Below are 9,697 nucleotides of genomic sequence, written 5' to 3'. Positions count from 1 at the left end.
AGGAATAAGGGGAATGATAGGAGAATGAATGAACGAACGAACGAATGGCTCCTTGTGTGCCCGTATCCTTTTAATGAATGTGTTATTATCGCTTTCCATTGTAAATGTTTCTTGAACTATTGATACTCTATGATTAATGTATTGGATTGATTGTTTGATTGTGTGTTCAGAACCTCACTGAGCTTTTAGATCATTCCTTTAGTTTTGTTTTTCTTAACAGGGGACGGCGAGCAGGATGAGAGCTCTGTATAGACTAGCCTAGTATAGTTCTTTGATTTTGTAATGGTTCTCACACTAGTGCTTGGCACGGACTGGATGTGTGGTGAATTGAGAACCTTTGTATTGTACTCCCTTTTGAGATAGTAATGTACATAAGTTTTGCTTTAAGTTTTGGATCGTTGTTATATTTATTCTTGTGGGTTTATTCTGGTCTTGTTTGAGTGTTGAAGTGAACGACTAAGTTCCAGCGAGAGTTGGGCAGGCGGTCTGCCGAATCCTTTGGTTTTCGTTAGGGGTAATTTGGGCTGTCACATGCCTCCTTGATATAATCCAGCAAAACGGATTTCGCGACAATATTTCCAAGGATTACCTTTCTTGGTTCAAAACGAGAGCTCCAAATACTAATCTCTTCCAACAAGTGAAATTCTTTAATCATCAATCTAGCCACTTGCACTTTACGACTCAAAGCATCGACTACCACATTAGCTTTTACTGGGTGATAATTAATCGTGCAATCATAATCCTCTAAAAACTCCACCCATCTCCGTTGTTTCAAGTTTAACTCTTTTTGGGAGAACAAGTACTTAAGACTCTTGTGGTATGTTAAAACCTCAAACGTCATCGCATATAAGTAATGTCTCCATTTCTTCAATGCAAATACTACAACTGCTAACTCCAAATCATGAGTTGAATAATTCCTCTCGTGAGGTTTTAATTTTCTAGAGGCATACGCAATCATCCTTTTATTTTGTATCCATACACACCCCAAATCTTCTTTGAAGCATCTGTATAAATCACAAAACTATCCTTTCTATTAGGTAAAGCTAATATAGGTGCCCTTGTCAAACGTTTCTTTAACTTTTGAAAACTTTCTTCACACTTAGAACTCCACATAAACCTCCCACTTTTCTTAGGGTCTGTTTGATAACATAAAAAAGTGCTGAATCTGAACTTTTTCAGACATTCAGATGTTTTGAGTGTTTGATAAATGAAAATACATTTGCTGAATTTGTTAAGTAGTGTTGAACTTGTGTGTATTTTTTTCAGCACAAGAATCCTAACTGAATGCTTAATTCTGATAAGAATTAATAAAATTATTTCAACTACCTTATCTTATCTACCAAATCTACCCTTGTTTATTAATTATATTCAAAATTCTTATCTAATTAAACAACTTAATATTCTCTATCTAATGGTTTTCTATTTATCTTTTCTGCCTTTCTAATGACTTTCACATCTTCTCCATACTCATCATATAATATATTTCATCTTTTATATTAATTTGATTTAAAAATAAATATTATCATTTTCATGCCTAAAAATTTTAAACTAATTAAATCATAGGTTCTATTTCTTTTTTGGATGAAAAGATATAAGGGCAAAATTGTTAAATTTAACTTATTAAGCATTCAGTATAAATGTTTATCAAACGGTATAAATAGGTTCAACATTAAAATTCAGACATTCATATATTTCTTTTCAGTGCTTAAAATTCAGTAAATTAATTGTTTCAGTATTCAGATTTCAGAATTCAGACTTCAGAATTCAGATTCAGTTTTATCAAACGCAACTTAGTCAACTCAGTCACGGGTTCTGCAATTTTAGAAAAATCTTTGATAAACCTTCGGTAATACCCTGCTAACCTAAAAAATTTTGAACTTCAGTAGGTTTTCCGATTGCTTCCACTTAGAAACTGCTTCAACTTTGGTCGGATCCACCTTAATTCCTTCCTTGAAAATTATATAACCTAAGAAAGTTACTTCCTTCAACCAAAATTCACATTTACTAAACTTAGCATACAACTGATGTTCCCTCAAGGTTTGCAAGACAATCCTCAAATGTTTCTCATGATTCTCCAAAGTCTTAGAATACGCCAGTATATTGTCAATGAACACCACCACAAACTGATCCAGATAAGACTTAAAGATTCGGTGCATTAAATCCATAAAAGTTGCAAGAGTATTAGTCAACCCGAACGGCATCACTGCAAACTTGAAGTGCCCGTATCTCAAATTAAAAGCAGTTTTAGGTATATATTTTTTCAAAATTCTCAATTGATAATAACCCTACCTGAGATCCAATTTTGAGAATACTATCGCCCCTTGCAATTGATCAAACAATTCATCAATGTGGGGTAAAGGGTACTCATTCTTAATGATAACATTATTCAAGTTTCGGTAGTCTATGCACAATCTTAAACTCCTATCTTTCTTTTTAACAAACAACACAGGAGCTCCCCACGGAGAATCACTCTCTTTTATAAAGTTTGGCTCTAGCAAATCCTGCAATTGCAACTTCAATTCTTTCAATTCAGTTGGACTCATTCTATAGGGCGTCTTAGAGATAGATGCTACTCCTGGACTCACATCAACTTTAAAGGCTATCTCTCTTTCTGGTGGCAAAGACTCTAGTTCCTCGGAAAAAATATCTGGATACTCCTTAACCACTGGTATATCTTCTAATCTCACCTTATCACTAAGAGTATTTATAAGAAAAGCCAAATACCCTTGAGCTCCCTTACTCAACATCTTTCTAATTTGAATTCTTGAAATAAGAGCAGATGAGATTAGTCTACTCCTTACATCCAATTTTAGGGTCACCTCTCTCAGAGTACATAACTCTACTGTTTTCGTCTTATAATTCAACTAAGCATGGTAGCGAACTAACCAATCCATTTCTAGGATGACATCATACCCTTTAATAGCTAGGCTCATCAAATCGGCCAATAATTTTCGCCCTCTCTATATCTCACAATTTCTATACACCAAATTAGCAATAAGACTTTGATTTCCAGTAGGTGTCCTAACATCCAAGTCATAGGGTAACTTAATCGACTTCACTTCTATCACACTCATGAATTTAGGGTTTACAAAGGAATGTGTCGTACCAGAATCAATTAAAACCTTAACTAAATTGTGGAAGATAGGAATCGTACCTTTAACTACCTCAGTGGAATCGGGAATCTGTTGATGGTCCAATGCATAAACCCTAACCGGCACCTTAGGTCAAATCCCTCCAGCATTAGATTGTTTAGATGCCGATTTCTCTGACTTTTGGGTACTACCTCCCTCTTTTGGTATATTTGGGCATTTTGAGATTTGATACTCGGTACTGCCACAATACAGATACTTTTCCAATTTCTTCCAACATTCATTCTCCGTGTGGTTGGGCTTACCACAGTAGCCACAAACTACTTGAGGAGCCACGGCCTGACCACCAAAAGGTGTTTCTCTCGCTTGACCTTGGTCATTGCGGCCTCCTCTTGATAAAACCTATCTTGGTGCTCCAGCAGTCCTTACTTGACGAGAATATAAAGACCAAGGCCCATTCAAGCACATGGGGAATTGGAAGATTCAAGTGAAGACCAGTTGATTGCACGAATACTTGAATTTAGTAGGATTATTTGATTTTCCTTGTTGATTTTGGTTATTTCTCGCTTTCCTATGATGTGAAACCCCGATCTAGACAACCAAAACACCATGGCTTAGGCAGCGGAAATTCGACCCAACTAATCCCTAGAAGCCACGAACAATTTTGATATTATCTCAACCCGTAACTACTCGAATTAACGAACCAAATTGGAGGTAGTAGAACGCCACAATCAAGGAGATACTCGATTGATAAGTTCGGGTGAATAACTTGAGAAGATTCTCAAGTATTCAAAGGAAACTCTCTTGCCAAAGAGAAAGTGAAAATCACTAATTGTATTTAATAGCCAAAAACTGATCCCAAAACAAAGAGGAAGTGGGGCTATTTATAGCCCTTACAAGCATTAACCCTAATCCAAAAATTGATCAAACTACCCTACATACTTAAGGAAGATTTTGGGCCTCACTTACTAACAAATGGGCTGCAATTAAACTAGCTTAATTACCTAGACTTTCTAAAGCGAGAAATAACCAAAATCAACGAGGAAAATCAAATAATCCTACTAAACTCAAGTATTCGTGCAATCACCTGGTCTTCACTTGAATCTTCCAATTCCCCATGTGCTTGAATGGGCCTTGGTCTTTATATTCTCATCATTACTCCTCCCGCTTCTCTTTCCATTTTAGGAGGTGGGACACTCTTACTTGCTTGTCCAGGAGGGTGACTAGGAAATCCCATTTTCTTGGCATGAAAATCTCTAACTTGCAGCGTTGCACTTTCAACTCTCTGCGCTTTCTCTAGGGCTTCAGTGAACGTAGAGATTTGGACTGCTGCTAACCCCTCTTGAATCTCCACATTAAATCCTTGTACAAATCACCTTATCATTCTCCGCTCAGTGGTAACCAATTCCGGAGCGTACCTAGAAAGTTTAGTGAATCGCTCCTCATAGTCAGCCACGTTAGAAGCCCCCTGTCTCAACTTTATAAATTCGTCCTCCCGTTTCTCTTGAATCAAAGGCGGGAGAAATTTCTTATTAAACTCTCTTATAAAGTTTTCCCAAGTCCAAGGGGTCCGCATTCTTTCCCATTTTTCCCTTTTCACGTTCTACCAAGCATGTGCTGCACCCTTAAATTGAAAAGCAGCAAAGTTCACTTATCTCTCCTCAGTATAATCTAAGGCAGCGAATATATTGGTCAATCTCTCCAACTAGTTCTCCGCTAACTCGGGGTCAAGTTCCCTAGTGAACTTAGGCGGAGTAAATTTCAAAAATCGCTCCAAGGCTCTATCCTCTCCTCTCTCCTGAGCCCTGACTTGGTTAACAGGTCCTGGACCTTGTCGCTCTGTTAACCGTTCTAAGATATCCGTCATACGGTGAATGGCAGTAGCCACTTGATTATTCCCTTCGTTTACTTGCTCTTGGCTCGGTCCAGTTGCCGACCCTTGATAATCTCCTTGAACTTGGGATTGCCTGACCCTACGCCCTCGGCCCCTTTCACTTTTTCGGCCATCCATAGTTTTAATTATATCTAAATGCAAGAATAGAAACAATTATGCCAGAAAATACTTAAAGACAAAGTCAACACGAAAAGCATTTGAAATAACAATAACTAGCATATATTAACATTTCAGGGTTTGTACAATTAGCAAGTCATGGGGCATTTACAAAAACATAGCACACATGTGCCATAAAAGTACAATCAGTCATGCAGTAAAAGTCACGAGTTTTACAAGCATCACCCCAGCTAATTCCAATTACAAAAGAATCAAAAGATTCAACATTCCTAACCTAGTTCATAGCTCTGGGTCTTACTCAAAAGGTTCCTCCTCAGACGGGCCCTCATGAACTGAACTCTGAACTCCGCCTACCACCTCATCTATCAGCGTGGTGGTGTCAGCTAAAATTCCAACCTGCTCATGGACCTCATCGACAATCCTAACTAGTCGAGCCCTAGTCCTCTGAACTTGGTCACGAGCGGTCTCAGCTTTAATCTACTCATCGATCACTGTCCCCTCCAGCTTTAAGATTCTAGCACCCTAGACCTCCACTATAGTTCTCAACTCCACAATCTACTCTAGTAGTGCCCTATTAGAAATCAATAGCTGTCGGCGCTCATCATCAATGGACAGCACTAGATCATTAGGCTAGGCATGCATCTCCCTATAGGGACAACGAGGGAACCTAGAGGTAGGTGAGTATCGGACATGAGATCCTCCACCAAGTACTCGATATCGGATAGGCCTAAGAGGCTTTACATGATCATTAGCATTTCCATTACCATTAGCCGCATGACCTCTATTACCGTTCTCCATTCCTACAAAACAATCACAAAACTCACGGTTAGAAACTTTGTGACAGCTCCACCTCACCCTAAGGCGAACCAAAGGGTTTGGCGGACCACCTGCCAAACTCTCACCGGGACTACGAATCTCGAACAAACAGAAATCCTACCAAATGCTCAAAAGAACTTCGAGAAGATAAACATTCAGAACTCAATTAAGCCGAACTAAAAGATACAATCAATTTTTGGTACAACGCTCCCATGAAAAAACAAAACGAAATGGAAGTGCCGCAGCCACATCACAATCTAGCCGGAATCACACCCAAAATATTTGTTTCGAATGATAATACAGTGCTCGAGCTCTACAACGACCGATAAAAATGAAGAATGAAAACAAGCCACGGATGAACAGTGACTGCCACATCACAATCCGGCCGGATTCCTGGCCAGATTGGAGGCATTAGTCTCCCCAAAAATTTCAAAATTTCCCCTGCATATTCGGCCAGATATCCTGCCAAGAACTGGCCGGATACTTGGCCGGATTCCGTGAACAGTAACTTCCAAAATTTTCTGCTTTCCTCGCTCAACTTCCGCACTCGTCCACAATCCAACCAAGTACAAGTGAACTTTGTCTAACATGAGAGAATGCACATTCCCAAATACATATGCTACATAAACATGAGAAACCTCTTTAAAATATACATATTAGTAAGTTTACAAACCAAAAGGAAACATCGTATTAAGATACATTTAGGGTTTCCAAATTGTCGAGGAGCTATACCGAAAGAACAAAAGAATTTCTAACTAGCTCAACTCATTCTTCAAAATATCAAAATTCCAAAAGATGGTTCCCTGTAAGGAAAACAAGTATAACGGAACGGGGTGAGGCAGAAGCTCAATGAGGTACCCAAAAGCATAAACAGTAGAAATCATGAGAAATCACTTTTAAGGCACATATACACATCAAATAAGAGAAATGAATGAACACCGCAAATTAAAAGATACAGGTGGCTCTCAAGAGTTAAATTCCCGTTGCAATACTTGATCCAACCTCATTGACCCTCCGTCAACGTTTAATGAAACACACATATGTGACGCCCCCACTTCTCCCTAAGACGAACCAAAGGGTATCCGCGGAACGCCTGCCTAGCTCTCGCCAGGACTCAAGCAATTCCATTCAACTTATAGCCGGACCACACAATACAAGCCAATAATTTAGATACAATAAATGCGGAAGTATTCAAACTTAATAATAGTCATCCATTCTCCAAACCACACGTCAGAATACAGATTACATTTTGTCCAAAGGGTCACATCACGGGGTGCCTTTCAGCTTGCCACCCGCACGCGGGCATCCCCTACGGAGAGTTTCGCTTCGTGACTCTTCACGAACGAAAGGCTCGGGACTTTTCCAGACGAAGGACTTAAGGTCCCAACTGTCGGCATATGGCTCTGATACCAACTGTGACAGTTCTCAGGGTCACATTTCCATACCAAAAGTACAATTCCAAAACCAAAGGCATAACCAAAAGTAATAACAAGCCCTAAACAAAAGTACATCAAGAGGGCTTCTCCATTTTACCTCCGAGTTCAAACCTGTTAAGGAAAACAAATCTACAGGGTGAGCAAAACGCTCGTGAGGCCAAGAACACACATGCAGACACATAGTTCAGATAACAAGCCCAAATACAATTCAGGTAATAGCTTGCAAGTAATTAATAACGCCGACAAAATGTAACCAGAAACAATTCAAGGATATGGAAGCTCTCAGGAGCTAAGTTCCACATTTGCCGATGTCATTTGTATATCTCCCCGTGATGACTCTCCGTCAACCGGGTTGATATTTTCATATCCGTAGTTCACCACTTACTTCTCATCCGTCCACCATACACCACTTCGGGCCCGCACGACATTTATAAGGCGAGTATGCCAAGCGAGATCTCTCAATAGATCAAGCTTATCATGTGAATCTCATGGTTCACCGAGATTCCCGACCAAGCCCATGCCGGCTCGAGTTCCAAGGTCGACCTATGAGTTTGGGCGTCCCCCATGTATCATGTAAATGTCGAGGAGATTCACTCCATCGACGTATGCAATCATAGCATACCATTTCATGTATTCAATCATTTGACATGTTTAAGCAGGCATTTCAAGTCATGTAAACCAGGCAAATCATGTTAGACATGAGTCATTCGTGCCAAATGAGAACGAGTGCGATTAACTACACACTCGACTCCATTGTTTTCAAAATCAAATAGACTAAGCATGTAATCAGGTATGTCAAGCATGAATCAAGACTTTAGAGTTCAAGTAGGCATACACTTGACACTCACCAGTTATGCAAGCAAGTAGGTTGGAGGGAGAGTTCAAACTTCCACGGTAGGGTCCTCTTGGAGGTCCTCGTGCGTGCCTGAACATCGAATAGTAGATAATTACTATAGGTCCCCAAGTGGTGAGAAAGATTGGACACGGGTAAGGTTCGGAAATATTTGAAAACTTCGTTTGACTTGTCTTTGAAGTTGGATTCTCAAAAGGGTGCAGGACTCGAGTAAAAATCGGATTATTATCCTTAAAATCATTGGTTGGAAACGAGTACGAGCAAAACGATTGCAAATCGAACGATCGGAATCGAAAGAGGGCTGGCCACGCCACAATCCGGCCGGAACCTGTCCGGATATCCGGCCGGATTTCTGGCCGGATTGGAGGCAGTGGCTAACCTCCTTTTTTTTCAAACTTCGCCACCAATCCGGCCGACAATCCGGCCAGAAAATGGCCGGATTCAAGGCCGGATTCTAGTAAAATTGTTCCTTCGCGGATTTCCAGAATTTTCGATTTTTGGTCAAATCTTTGAAAAATCATAACTTTCTTTCTACTGATCGAAACTTGATGAATTTGGTACCGTTGGAATCGTCTTCCAAAGTACTAAAAGTCCTTAGAAGACACCATTCGCTGAATCTAAGTGGAAGGTATTCAAAAATGAGCCTAAAGTTGCTATTCTAGATTACCAGGATTGAGCCGGGGTTGGTTTTTCACTAACTTTGGAAATTCGGCAAAAATCACTCGTTGCAAACCGGCCCTTGAAACTTATAACTCGATTAGAAGTGCAAGTAAAGTTTTGAACAGAACAAGTGGCTCAAGAATCGGAGTTTCGAGTACCGAGATACGGTAGCTCAAAGTTGGGAAAAATTCAAGACTGTTACAAAATTTCCAGATTTGGTTCCGACTTTGGACCTTTTATTAAGTGCCGAAACGGACTTGGATTGACACCAAATTTTGCAGTATAATACTCCCATATGAAGGGTATCTCTCTATTAAATTTCATGGAAAAATACCCTCGGAAAGGTGGTTAATCAATCAACCAAAGTTTGGAAAAATCCTTAAGGCAATCTGTCCAAATCTAAGGTTTCAAAAACGAGGCAGTCGCCGTATTTTGATCATAACTCCCTCAATTTAACTCGGAATTTGGAATGGTTGATAGTGTTAGAAAATACATTCACAGCGCTAAAATTTCACAGAAGAAATTGTTTCAAGTTTCAGCATGCAACTGGTTCGAAATTAAGCCTAAAGTTGCAGCATCATCAAATCATTTCGGCAGAACGGAGAAACAGGACAGCCGACTTCAGATGAATGGTGTGGCTCACACACATGAAACCAGAATGTGCATTATACACCGTTGGAAACATGGGAACGTCTAGTTTCAAATGCCACTAACGGCACTTGATTTCGACGTCGGAGTACGGAGTTATGGACGAAACACGAACACTGGTCTGGTTACGACGGCAACCATTTCCCAGATTACTAGCTTTGGAAAATAAATTCTTTTGATCGAC

General features: G+C 39.8%; 1 long non-coding RNA gene across 1 annotated transcript; it reads right to left on the bottom strand.

The window, feature by feature from the left end:
- Positions 1–7,352: 7,352 nt before the first annotated feature.
- LOC140006253 (uncharacterized) lies at positions 7,353–8,456 on the bottom strand. Its single transcript, XR_011813890.1, has 2 exons — positions 8,201–8,456; positions 7,353–7,463 (listed from the first exon to the last, which is right to left on the bottom strand). It is a non-coding gene; the product is annotated as an uncharacterized lncRNA (long non-coding RNA).
- Between the last annotated feature and the right edge of the window lie 1,241 nt (positions 8,457–9,697).

The sequence above is a fragment of the Coffea arabica genome, chromosome 5e (genome assembly GCF_036785885.1).
Source record: "Coffea arabica cultivar ET-39 chromosome 5e, Coffea Arabica ET-39 HiFi, whole genome shotgun sequence".
In the NCBI taxonomy this organism is placed as follows: Eukaryota; Viridiplantae; Streptophyta; class Magnoliopsida; order Gentianales; family Rubiaceae; genus Coffea; species Coffea arabica.
Note: the sequence above shows the minus strand (reverse complement) of the source record. Positions and strands in the feature narration are given on the sequence as shown.